Raw genomic sequence first — 12,656 nt, 5'->3', positions numbered from 1 at the left:
AATGTGGTGCTGGAAAAACACAGCAGGCCAGACAGCATCCGAGGAGCAGGAGAATCGACGTTTCGGGCATAAGCCCTTCTTCAAGAATGAGGCTGGTGTGCCAAGCGGGCTGAGATAAAAGGTAGGGGGGAGGGAATTTTGGGGAGGGGCACTGGGAATACAATAGGTGGAAGGAGGTGAGGGTGAGGGTGATAGGCCAGACACAGGGTGGGGGCGGAGAGGTCAGGAAGAAGATTGCAGGTCAAGAGGGCGGTGCTGAATCCGGGAGTTGGGACTGAGATAAGGTGGGGGGAGGGGAAATGAGGAAGCTGGAGAAATCTACATTCATCCCGTGTGGTTGGAGGGTTCCTAGGCAGAAGATGAGGCGCTCTTCCTCTAGGCGTCATGTGGCCAGGGTCTGGCGATGGAGGAGGCCAAGGACCTGCATGTCCTTGGCGGAGTGGGAGGGGGAGTTAAAGTGTTCAGCCACGGGGTGGTTGGGTTGGTTAGTGCGGGTGTCCCAGAGGTGTTCCCTGAAACGTTCCGTAAGTAGGCAGCCTGTGTCCCCAATGTAGAGGAGACCACATCAGGTGCAGCGGATACAGTAAATGATGTGTGTGGAGGTGCAGGTGCAGGCCCATCGCAAATTCCCCTGCACCTCCACACACATCATTTACTGTATCCGCTGCACCCGATGTGGTCTCTCTATATTGGGGACACAGGACGCCTACTTGCGGAATGTTTCAGGGAACACCTCTGGGACACCCGCACCAACCAACCCAACCGCCCGAAACGTCGATTCTCCTGCTCCACGGCTGCTGTCTGGCCTGCTGTGTTTTTCCAGCACCACATTTTTCAACTCTGGTCTCCAGCATCTGCAGTCCTCACTTTGGTGTGGCGGCACGGTGGCACAGTGGTTAGCACTGCTGCCTCACAGCGCCAGAGACCCGGGTTCAATTCCCGCCTCAGGCGACTGACTGTGTGGAGTTTGCACGTTCTCCCTGTGTCTGCGTGGGTTTCCTCCGGGTGCTCCGGTTTCCTCCCACAGTCTAAAGATGTACAGGTCAGGTGAATTGGCCATGCTAAATTGCCCGTAGTGTTAGGTAAGGGGTAGATGTAGGGGTATAGGTGGGTTGCGCTTCGGCGGGGCGGTGTGGACTTGTTGTGCCGAAGGGCCTGTTTCTACACTGTAAGTAATCTAATCTAATCTTTCTCCTAATATAAAGATAAAGGTAATCATGAAACGACTTCATTGTGTCTGAAAACCCACCTGGACCATTAATGTTCTTTAAGGAAGGAAATCTGCTGTCCTTACCTGGTCTGGCTTATGTGTGACTCCAGACACATAGCAATATGGTTGACTGGCCTCCCAAATGGCCGGGCAGAGCCTCGGTTGTACCAAACTGCTGCAAAACCTAAAGAAAACAATGAGACCGGACCCGCCAGCTGGCATTGACCGAGGCACCAGAAATGACAGCAGCCTGTCGAAACCAAACAATGCTGTAGTGTCACCTCCTCACTAACATCTGGTGCTAACATTGGGAGACCTATCCCAGAGGCTACAGCATGCATTAGCCTGACGTCTAATGGAATCATATCCTTCAGGCAATATTCCAGGCTCCGCTGTCTCTATCCTGCCATGCAAGACAGCTCCATTAGAGGTGGGGGCATGGAGGTATGTAGTCAGGAGGGTGCTGACCTGGGAGTTCTCACTATTAACTCTGGATCTTGTTACATCCCATGGTATCAGGTCAAACACTGGCAAGAAATATCTTGCTGATTACCAGATATCACTGAACCCCTTCATCACACCAACACTTGTGGGCATGGAGACCAGGAAAATAAAATGAAGAAGTTTGACCACAAAGAGTAATGGCCTTGGTGGGACCCACTGTCCTCTAGGGGCCTGTTCCTCTTGCTTCCATCTGCTCCAGCACGCTGTCATTCCTAACTTCCTGGGTGGACAGGAAATGAGGCGTCATTGTGGCACTGTCACATTTGGGGGCTACACAGAGATTCAAACAAACCGATGTAGAACAAAACTAATCACATTTACACAAACGTGAAGTTTCACATTCAGTGAATTGTCACCCGTGTCTCCAAAATGCCCTCGGTAGGTTTTCTGTTTCCTCTCTCTGTCTGTCTCTCTCACCACCTCTCAGTGTAATCCCTGCTTCCACAGCTGGGCTGGATTGAGCTCGCTCCATCATTGCTGCAGTTACAGTGGTCAGTCCTGGGGTCACAATCATTGTTTTAGAATAAGGAGAAGCAGATTGAAAACAGAGATGGGGAGAAGTTACTTCTCTCAAAGAATTGTGAGTCCATGGAATTCAGTCCCCCAGATACTGCAGTGGAAACTGGGACACTGAGTAGATTTGAGGATGAAATAGACTTTTAATTAGTGACAGGTTGAAGAATTACAGGGAGAGGGCAGGAAAGTGATTGAGGTTCTGGTGGTATTGAATGGTGGAGCAGGTTTAAGGAGCTGAATGGTCTACCCCTGTTCCTACTTGCCATGCCCCCTTTGTTGACTATGAATGACCTGGAGGTGAGGATACAGTGCATCATTTCCACATTTGCTGAAGACACAATCAGCAATGCAGTCAACCATGACGGGTTCTCTCACAGATGTCAGGAGGGGATGGATTGTTGGGGAAATGGACAGATTTATGGCACGTGAAATTTAGTGGAGAAAACTGAGAAATGATTCATTTTGTCAGGACGAATGAGGAGAGGCCATGTAAACCGCATAGAGCAATGCAAACATGGGGCTATACAGGTCCAAGTCTTTGAAGATGACTGGGTAAGTTGAGCTAAAAGCCTTCACGATGCTTGGCCTTATTCAAAGAATATAAGCTCTGAGAAAAGTTTGTAAATTCCTGGGTAGGCCCCAGCTGGAGCACTGTGTCCAAGCCTGGACACTACTCCTTAGGAAAGATACCAAGGTCTTGGAGAGAGGTTTAACTAGAGGAGGTTCTGAAGAAGACTCATACTGCATTTGAAATGTTAACTCTATTTCTCTCTCCACAAATGCCAGATCTGCTGAGTTTCTCCAACATTTTCTGTGCCTGTTAACCAGAAATACGCCAAGGATGAAGGAGTCCTGTTAGAGTGGACAGACTGGTGAAACTGGGATTGTTCACCTTAGCACAGAGCAGGTTAAGAGGTAATTTAATTGACATGTTCAAAGTGGAGGGGCTTGACAGAGTTGATATAGAGAAACCATGGTAGGCAATCGGTAATTATCGGTAAATAAAGCGAAAGGTAAAATTGCCTCTTTGTTTTCCACATTACATGAGTGTTGTGATCTGGAACATATTGCCTGGGGACTGGATTAATGTTTAACTGTAAAATGTTTCAGTACTATTGGGAAAGGCCAAGTGGGTGACACTAACTGAAAACAATTCTTTCAAAGAGCCAATACAGGAATAATGGGCCAAATCACCTCCTTTTTGTGCATTCTTTGGTGCAGTAACATGGGACAGTAGCCAAACATGCGTCAATGTAAAATCTGCATCATATGAGGTCCAAAGTCAGAGAATGAATTATTTATGTATTTCTGTGCTGGTGATGAGGTGGTGGGGTGGAGAGTTGACTGTTGTATTGGATACTGTCACTAGACTGGTAATCCAGAAGCTCTGGGGACACAGGTTCAAAACCCAAGGTAATTGGGTGGAAACACTGCCACCCAGATTTCCTCTCCAAACCACACACCATCCTGACTTGGGACAAAAGATCGTCATTTCTTTACTGTGCCTAGAATTCTCTCCCTGTGTGTCTACATGTGAGGTTGTTCAAAAGGAAGTTAGCAATTGAGAATGGGGATTACATGGTATTTCCTTTAGAACATCAATTCAGTACAAGGTAAATTCCCCACTGTCTGACCAGGCCAGAGGGCTGCTCCTTCAGAGAGATAACTGAGTGTGGTTTAACCTGAGGGTCACCACACCCAGGTGGGGGGAAAGGTTAAGAAGGAGAGTCCTTCATGCTAACCTCAGTCGATGCGGCAATTAACCTGTGTTGTTGGTGTTACACTGCATCATAAACCAACCATTCAGACGGCATTATACATTGTCGAATGCCTTCTGGAAGTCCAAAGTACCTCACAAAAAGTTAAATCATATACAAGAGACTGCATTGTTGGAGGTAGCACTTTGGTATGGGTAGAGAATTGGCTCATGGGCAGGAAATAGTGAATGGGAATAAGGGGTGCTTTTTCAGACTGGCGACACATGACCAGTGTATTCCACAGGGATCAGTGCAGGGACCACAACAGTTTACAGTATACAATATATGAACGACTTGGAGCAAGTAAGTGAATATGCTTTAGCCAAATCTGCAGCTGACACAAAAATAGGTGGAAAGGCAGATTATGAAAAGGATACAATCTGTTTACAGAGGGACATCATTAGGTTAAAGAAACATAGAAAATAGGAGCAGGAATAGGCCATTCTGCCCTTCGAGCCCACACCACCATTCAATACAATCATGGCTGATCATGCAATATCAGTATCCAATTCCTTCCCTTCCCCTTACCCCTTGGTCCCTTTAGCTGCAATGGCCATGTCTGGCTCTCTCTTGAATATATCTAACGAACAGCTTCCTGTGAGAGAGAACGCCTCAGGTTCACAACTCTCTGAGTGAAGAAATGTTTCCTCAACTCAGCCCTGAATGGCTTACCCCTTATTCTTAGACTCTGACCTCTGGGTCTGGACTTCCCCAACATCGGGAACATTCTTCCCGGATCCAGCCTATCCAGAATTTTATATGTTTCGAAGAAGTCAGTAGAATTTGGCAAATGGAGTATAATGTGTGGAAATGCAAAGTTCTTCATATTGGAAGAGAGAAGAAAAGAACAGAGTATTATTCCAACAAGGAGAAACAGCAGAAAGCTGTAACACAAAGGGACTTGGTGGGACTTGTGCACGAAACCCAGAAAGCTAGCACACAGGGGCAGCAGGGAATCAGGAAGGGTGATGGGATTTGGTCTTTATTTCAAGAGGGGTTGGGGTATGAGAGGAGGGAAGTCTTACTGTAACTGTGCAAGGGGCTTGTGAGACCACATCTGGAGTACTTGAACATTTTTGGTCCCTTATTTAAGGAAAGATATCATTTCATTAGAGGTAGTTCACAGAAGGATGGATCCTGGTTTGGAGGGATTGTCTAATAAGTAAAGGTTAAACAGATTGGGACTCTACTCCCTGGAGTTTAGAAATATGAGAGGTGATCTCATTGAAAAATTACAGATTCTGAAGGGGCTTGACAGGGTAAACTCTGAGAGGATTTTTCCCCTCATGGGTGAGTCTAGGACCAGAGGGCAGAGTCTCAGAATAAAAGGGTGCCAATTTAAGATAAGATGAGGAGGAATTTCTTCTCTCAGAATGTTGAGTGTCTTTGGAACTCCTTGGCACAGAGAACCATGGGGGCAGAGTGCTGGTGTATATTTAAGATAGAGCCTGGATTATTTGGGGATAGGTAAGATGAACAAGGGAAGGATTTACACAGTTAATGGCAGGGCCCTGGGGAGTAATGTCAAACAGAGAGACCTAGGGGCGCTGATGCATTGTTTTTTGAAAGTTGCGTCACAGGTAGATTAGGAAGGTGTTTGGGATGCTTGGCTTCATTGCTGAGACCACTGAGTATAGGAGTTGGGTAATAAACACTGCCTGGCCAGTGACACTCACATCCCAAAGATCAAATTTTAAAAGGAAGAAAGTGAGGACTGCAGATGCTGGAGATCAGAGCTTAAAAATGTGTTGCTGGTAAAGCGCAGCAGGTCAGGCAGCATCAAAGGAGCAGGAGAATCAACGTTTTGGGCATAAGCCCTTCTTCAGGAACAAATTTTAGAAGTCTGATATAACTTAACTATAAAGGGTCGAGAACACATGTATTATATGCTGACTAACCAACAGCATTAGAAATCACCTGAGTCAAATGTTTGCTGCAATTTTGGAATGATCCAGAGGAGGGCAGCAATTCCACATGCCAAAACGCTCCAGTAATTGTATGAACTTTAGCCCCATTTGTCATTAAAAACGTTGACTTCCTCCCCCTCTTTCCCCAACAACATTCCCCGTCTCCTCCTTGTATTCTCTTGGCTGTAACTGATGAAGGGGTGGACTCATTGAGGTGTTGAAAATGTTTAGCAGAGTTAATAACTATTTCCTCTGGTAATTGGAGTACAGAACGAGCAGTTTACAATAGGCCATTCTCGGTCTAATTTAAAACAAACAACATCCTCACAAAAAAGGAACTCTGTTTTCCGAAAGGTTGTTAAATAGTTGGAGGTTGAAAAGGACAGAACTGAGAAGGATGGAATGATTTGGGGGATATGGGAGTATTAAGAGTTCTAGCATGAAGATGGTTATTGGAGTTAAAATATCAATCAGCCGGTTCCCTCCCATCAGAGTCTGAGACATTTCAATAAGTCACATCTCATTCTTCAAAGCCCCAGTGTGGAGAGGCCCAACCTCCTGAACATTTCCTCAGAAAGTCAACCCTTCAGTCCAAAAAAACCCTGCTCTACTGCTTCTATTGGAATTATATTCTTTCTCAAGCATGTTAGTCAATCATCTTCCACACTAATATGTGACCCTCTACGCTATGGGCTTTGATTCAGTGAAAAAGCCTTTCATGTGGCACTTTATCAGATGTCTTCTATAAATCTAGGTCCATATATCCACAGATTCCCCTTTATTCATGGTACTCAAAGAATTCTGATGATTTAGTCAATCACCATTTCCCTTTCACAAACCATGTCTGATTGCATTATGATTTTCTAAATATCATGCAACTGCCTCCCTAATAATGAATCCTCACATTTTTCTTATGGCTGATGGTCATATCATATAATTAGTCTATCATTTCCTCCGTTTGTTCTCCTTCCTTTCTTGAATGAAAGTGTCATGTTAACGATTCTAAAACAACTGGGACCTTTCCAGAATCTAGGACCAACACTAATAATGCGATCTTTGCTACCTCTTCTTTTATGACCCTAAGATTAAAATCATCTGATCCAGGGGAATTATCCACCTTTAGCTCGTTAGTTTTTCCAGTACCGATTCTGTAGTGATTATGATCCACCTTCCTGCTCATCTATTTGTCACAGTTAGTCAGCTGTTTAACCCAGTTCCATGCAATCAAGTCTTGCTCAGTGAATATTGTCAATCACTCCCATGAGACCTCTGTACTGCTCTAACTCTGGCCTCTTGTACATCCCTGAGTTTGATCACCCTATAACTGCAAGTCTTCAGCTGCCTCGGGCCTAACCCCTGAAATTGGCTCCCTAAATATTTCCATCCTACTATTTCTCTCTCATCCTTCTAAGATATTCCTTCTAGAGGAATGTAAGAAATAGGAGCTAGAGTAGGCCGTTCAACCCCTTGAGCCTGCTCTGCTATTCAATACAATCACGGCTAATCTCATCTCAGCCTCAACTCCACTTGCCTGCCCACTCCCCATAACTCTTCAACCTGTTACTAATTAAAAATCTGCCCATTTCCTCCTTAAATTTACTCAATGTCCACCAGTCTGGAGCAGTGAATTCCACAGATTCATGACCCTTTGAGAGAAGTAATTTCTCGTCATCTCATTTTAAATCTGCTGCGTCTTATCCTAAAACTTTGACCTCTCACTAAATTACCCCACGAGCCAGTGCAAGCAAATATAACTAAAAGCCCCGCACATTCTGGCCATCTGAAGCAAGCACAGGGCAGGAATGACTCAGTTTGTAAACTAGCGCAGATGCTGCCATATGGGTGGCACGGTGGCTCAGTGGTTAGCACTGCTGCCTCACAGCACCAGGATCCCAGGTTCGATTCCATTCCTTGGGCGACTGTCTGTGTGGAGTTTGCACATTCTCCCCGTGTCTGCGTGGGTTTCTTTCAGGTGCTCCGGTTTCCTCCCACAGTCCAAAGATGTGTAGGTTGGGTGGATTGGCCATGGGAAATTGTCCCATAGTGTTCAGGGATGTGTACATTAGTCAGGGAAAATGTAGACTAATAGGGAAGGGAGATGGGTTACACTTTGAAAGGTTAGTGTGGACTTGTTGGGCCAAATGGCTTATTTTAACGCTGTAGGGATTCTTTGATTCTATTAAACATCCTCTCTACGGGTTGACGTGAGACTAAATATCAGAAATTAGGAGGGAAAGTGAAGTTGCAGTCTTTATTTGCTGGAGACGAAACGTTGGAATTGATACCCTTAGACAGCAAAAGAGAAATCAGATCAATGTTTCCCTCCACCTCCAGCTATGGCTTACTCATTGTTGCCCATCAACTAGACCCTGCGACAGGATCTCATTCAATCCCCATTTAAAGTCGGTTACTGGCTGTGAATTCTCTGCAGCACCATTCATCAAAGTGGAGACTATTTATTTACGTAAACGACAAAGAGCCATTTGATGTCCTAAGGTCAGTTTAAATGCTCAGGTGTCTGATTTAGATTGGAGCAGAAAATACTTCCTTTACATCATTACAACAGAGAGAGACCATTCTGCCCATTGAGCTGTGACAGTGCTATCCCAATGAATCCCTTGTGTCCATTAGAACATAGAACATAGAAAAGTAGAGCACAGAACAGGCCCTTCGGCCCATGATGTTGTGCCAAGGATTATTCCTAGTCTAAACTAAAATAACCTAACCTACTCACCCCTCAACTCACTGCTCTCCATGTGCGTTTCCAGCAGGCGCTTAAATGTCCCCAATGACTCTGTTTCCACCACCACCACTGGCAACGCACTCCATGCATTCACAACTCTCTGTGTAAAGAACCTACCTCTCAATCCAGAGAGTCAAATCTCCCTGTATCCCATACTTCCTGACTTTATGAATTCTTTCCACAAAACCCTGAAAATGTTACACTAACTTATCCAATTCTATTTGAAAGTTGATGTTGAATCTTCTGCCACCCCACTTTCAGGCAGCGCTTTCCAGATCCCAACAACCCATTGTGTAAATTAATCTGCGTCCCACCTTTGCCAACTCCATTAAATGCTGACAAACAGAACTAGATTAATTTAGAATATCTGGTCGGTATTGACAAGTTGGACCAAAGGGTCTGTTTCTATGCTGCGCATCTCTCTGATTTTACAATTCTAAAAATCTGTGTCCTTTGGCTCATGGATAGGATGAATAGATAAGGACTTTTCCCTGGGAGTAGATGAGTCCAGAACTAGAGGTTTAGGGTGAGAGGGGAAAAATTTAAAAGGGACCTAAGGAGCTACTTTTTCACACAGAGGGTGGTGCGTGTGTGGAATGCGCTGCCAGAGGAAGTAGATCACACAATGAAATAAACATTTCTGCAGAGATGATATTTTTCTGAAAACACAAAGGCAAAGGGAAAACAAAATCTCTGTGGACCAGGAAATGGGAAACACAAGAGAAAATGTGAAGACTTCTTATGTCATTTTTTTTTCTGACAATGCAGCTGAATTGATGACAACTGTAGAGTGATGTTAGATATCCAGTGGTGATTCCAATGGATTTGAATTTGAGTCTCCAGAACATGTTCATGATCTAACTTTTAAGTTTTTGCCAGGTTAACAGAAATCTGTCAGCTTTGCAGGAGAACAGGGGGTATGATGTATACTTCCCAGTGTTCCTTATTTTTTCTAACTCTTGGGTCTGCAGAAGAAAATTCCGTGTCCAGAGAGGGTTGCTAGGCAACCATTACCATGAGCCTTCTTGTAAACCATTTTTTTCAGTAAACCCTATCTGTTATCTCCTTGAAAGCTTTACTGAGCTGTTTCTCACAAGTTACTTAATTTCTAGTAAAAAGTAGGTGGTTTACAGCTCATATTAACCTTAAGTTACCAATAAATCACATTATAAAACCACTCTCAATCAAGATAATGTACCAATATGTCCATATGGCCCAGACAGTCCTTAAATATAAATACATAATCCCAACAATAGACAAAAAATGCTGATCTTAACAATGATAGCCCTGTTCTAAGAGCTTGTAATAGTCAATAATAATGATCTAATTATCAATGGCTGCTCAGGCTTTGATTAATTCTCTGTGTTTGTTTATTTAAAATAGTAAACTTCAAGCAGATATTCCAGATTTCTGTGTCTTTATTTTGCAAATCCAAATCAGGCTTATTTCCAGGAACAGTCACAAGATTATATACCGACAGGACATGGAATTCCTAAAGATACATGCTCTTAAAGGGCGGGTACACATACAATATAGATAATTATGTAACTGTGATATCAATACTCACATCTATCGAGAATCTGAGAAAAAAAAGGAGTGAAGGAACTGTTGTAGAGAGCTGTAAGATAAACAGCAGCATTGTGAATATTAGTATGGAAATGTTAGGAGTTTGTTAGAATTCCTGTAAGTGGTGCAATAGTCACTTGTAGATCCAACAGAGGAAGTGTTACCACAGATTCTGGGAGAGTGTTGTCCTAGAGGTCAGCCTCTACAGTGCAAGATTGAACACAGGCCTCATGTTAGAGAGAACACATGAGGGCTGAACATCAATCTGCTGCATCCATGGTGTTAGGGAAGCTGCCCAATCCATGGGGGCACCTACAGTGACTTCATATTTCAATGGAGTGTGGGTGGTAGGGGGTTGACCTTACAGAGGTTAATAAAATCATGAGTGACATAGATAAGGTGAATGACAAGGGTCTTTTCCCTAGGGTGGGGGAGTTCAAAACCAGGGCATATTTTTAAAGTGGAAGAGAAAGATTAAGAAAGGACACGAGGACAATGAGTTTTACACAGAGTGGTTTGTGTATGGAATGAACTGCCAGAGGAAGTGGTGGAAGCAATAACAGTTACAACACTTAAAAGTCATTTGGATAAGTTCATGAATCGGAAAGGTTTGGAGGGATATGAACAAGTGCAGGCAGTTGGGACTAGTTGAGTTTGGGATTATGGTTGTCATGGACTGGTTGGACCAAAGGACCTGTCTCTGTGCTAAATAACTCATTAGGACCAAAGAGACCTTGGAGTTCAGGCTCATAGTTCCTTGAAAGTGGAGTCGCAGGTAGATAGGATAGTGAAGAAGGCATTTGGTATGCTTTCCTTTATTGGTCAGAGCAGTGAGTATAGGAGTTGGGAGGTCATGTAGCAGCTTTAGGATGTTGGTTAGGCCACTGTTGGAATATTGCGTGCAATTCTGGTCTCCATTGTATCGGAAGGATGTTGTGGAACTTGAAAGAGTTCAGAAAAGATTTACAAGGATGTTGCCAGGGTTGGAGGATTTGAGCTGCTGGGAGAGGCTGAACAGGCTGGGGCTGTTTACCCTGGAGCATCACAGGCTGAGGGGTGACCTTATAGAGGTTTATAAAATCATGAGGAGCATGGCTAGGATAAATAGACAAGGTCTTTTCCCTGGGATAGGGGAGTCCAGAACTAGAGGGCATAGGTTTGGGGTGAAAGGGGAAAAATTTAAAAAGAACCTAAGGAACAATGTTTTCATACAGAGAGTGGTGTGTGTATGGAATGAGCTGCCAGAGGAAGTGGTGGAGGCTGGTACAATTCCAACAGTTAAAAGGCATCTGGATGTGTATATGAATAGGAAGGGTTCAGAGGGATATGGGCCAGGTTCTGGCAAATGGGACTAGACTAATTTCGGATATCTGGTCAGTATGGGCGCGTTGGACTGAAGGGTCTGTTTCTGTGCTGTATGACTCTTTAACCTTGGAATTGACGATGTCACAAATACCAGGATTGCCCACTAGAGGGAGTCAAGTGCTACCAATGAAGAAAACTTAAAGATGCAGTATTTAAGTTTTGCCGGCTTAAAAATGCACCAATTCTAACTGTAAAAGCAGTAAAAATATCCTCACAAGGAAAGTATTCCTGAAAAAGGGAAAATTCTTCAAAAAGTGCAACTCCGGGAGATGGAAGATGAACACCAGCAAGGACAACACACCTCGCAGAGTCATACAGCATAGAAACAGGCCATTCGGTCCATTACGGAGAAAGTGAGGACTGCAGATGCTGGAGATCAGAGCTGAAAATGTGTTGCTGGAAAAGCGCAGCAGGTCAGGCAGCATCCAAGGAGCAGGAGAATCGACGTTTCGGGCATCAGCCTGAAGAAGGGCTCATGCCCGAAACGTTGATTCTCCTGCTCCTTGGATGCTGCCTGACCTGCTGCGCTTTTCCAGCAACACATTTTCAGCATCCGGTCCATATGTCGAACCTTTTGAAGTGAAATTAATGAAAGTGAGAAAAATGTCTGATAGGTACACTGAAAAATGGAGGATTGAGTTTAAATTAGACCCTGGTGCAGCAGATTCAGTTTTAGCTGATCAGTTACCTTGGTTTGACCTGTCTGATATTGAGCCAGTCAGTATCATACCACAAGGTTCAAGGTGGAACAGATCTCCAGAGGATGCCCAGTCACAACCATTCTTAACCACAGGAGCTCAACAGTCAATGGGACTCTCTATATCTTAAAGAAGCAAGGTAAATTGTCGATTAGTCAGGAATGGATGCAATAAGGTCCTCTGGAAACAGTCTAGAAAGAGTTGTTTTTCTGCTTGGAGTTCTTTGCTGCGTGAATGTATGCTGTAGATCTTCTGTACTTTGACTTCCAGATGACATTTAATAAGGAGTCGGCTAGGAGGTTTCTATATAAAGTAGGGGCTCATGGTACGGCATGGAGGGAAGATCAGCTGGTTGCAGAAAACAGATTGTGTGTACATGTGGATGGAGAG

The sequence above is a fragment of the Chiloscyllium punctatum genome, chromosome 37 (assembly GCF_047496795.1).
Source record: "Chiloscyllium punctatum isolate Juve2018m chromosome 37, sChiPun1.3, whole genome shotgun sequence".
NCBI classification, from domain to species: domain Eukaryota; kingdom Metazoa; phylum Chordata; class Chondrichthyes; order Orectolobiformes; family Hemiscylliidae; genus Chiloscyllium; species Chiloscyllium punctatum.
This window is presented reverse-complemented; position numbering follows the sequence as displayed.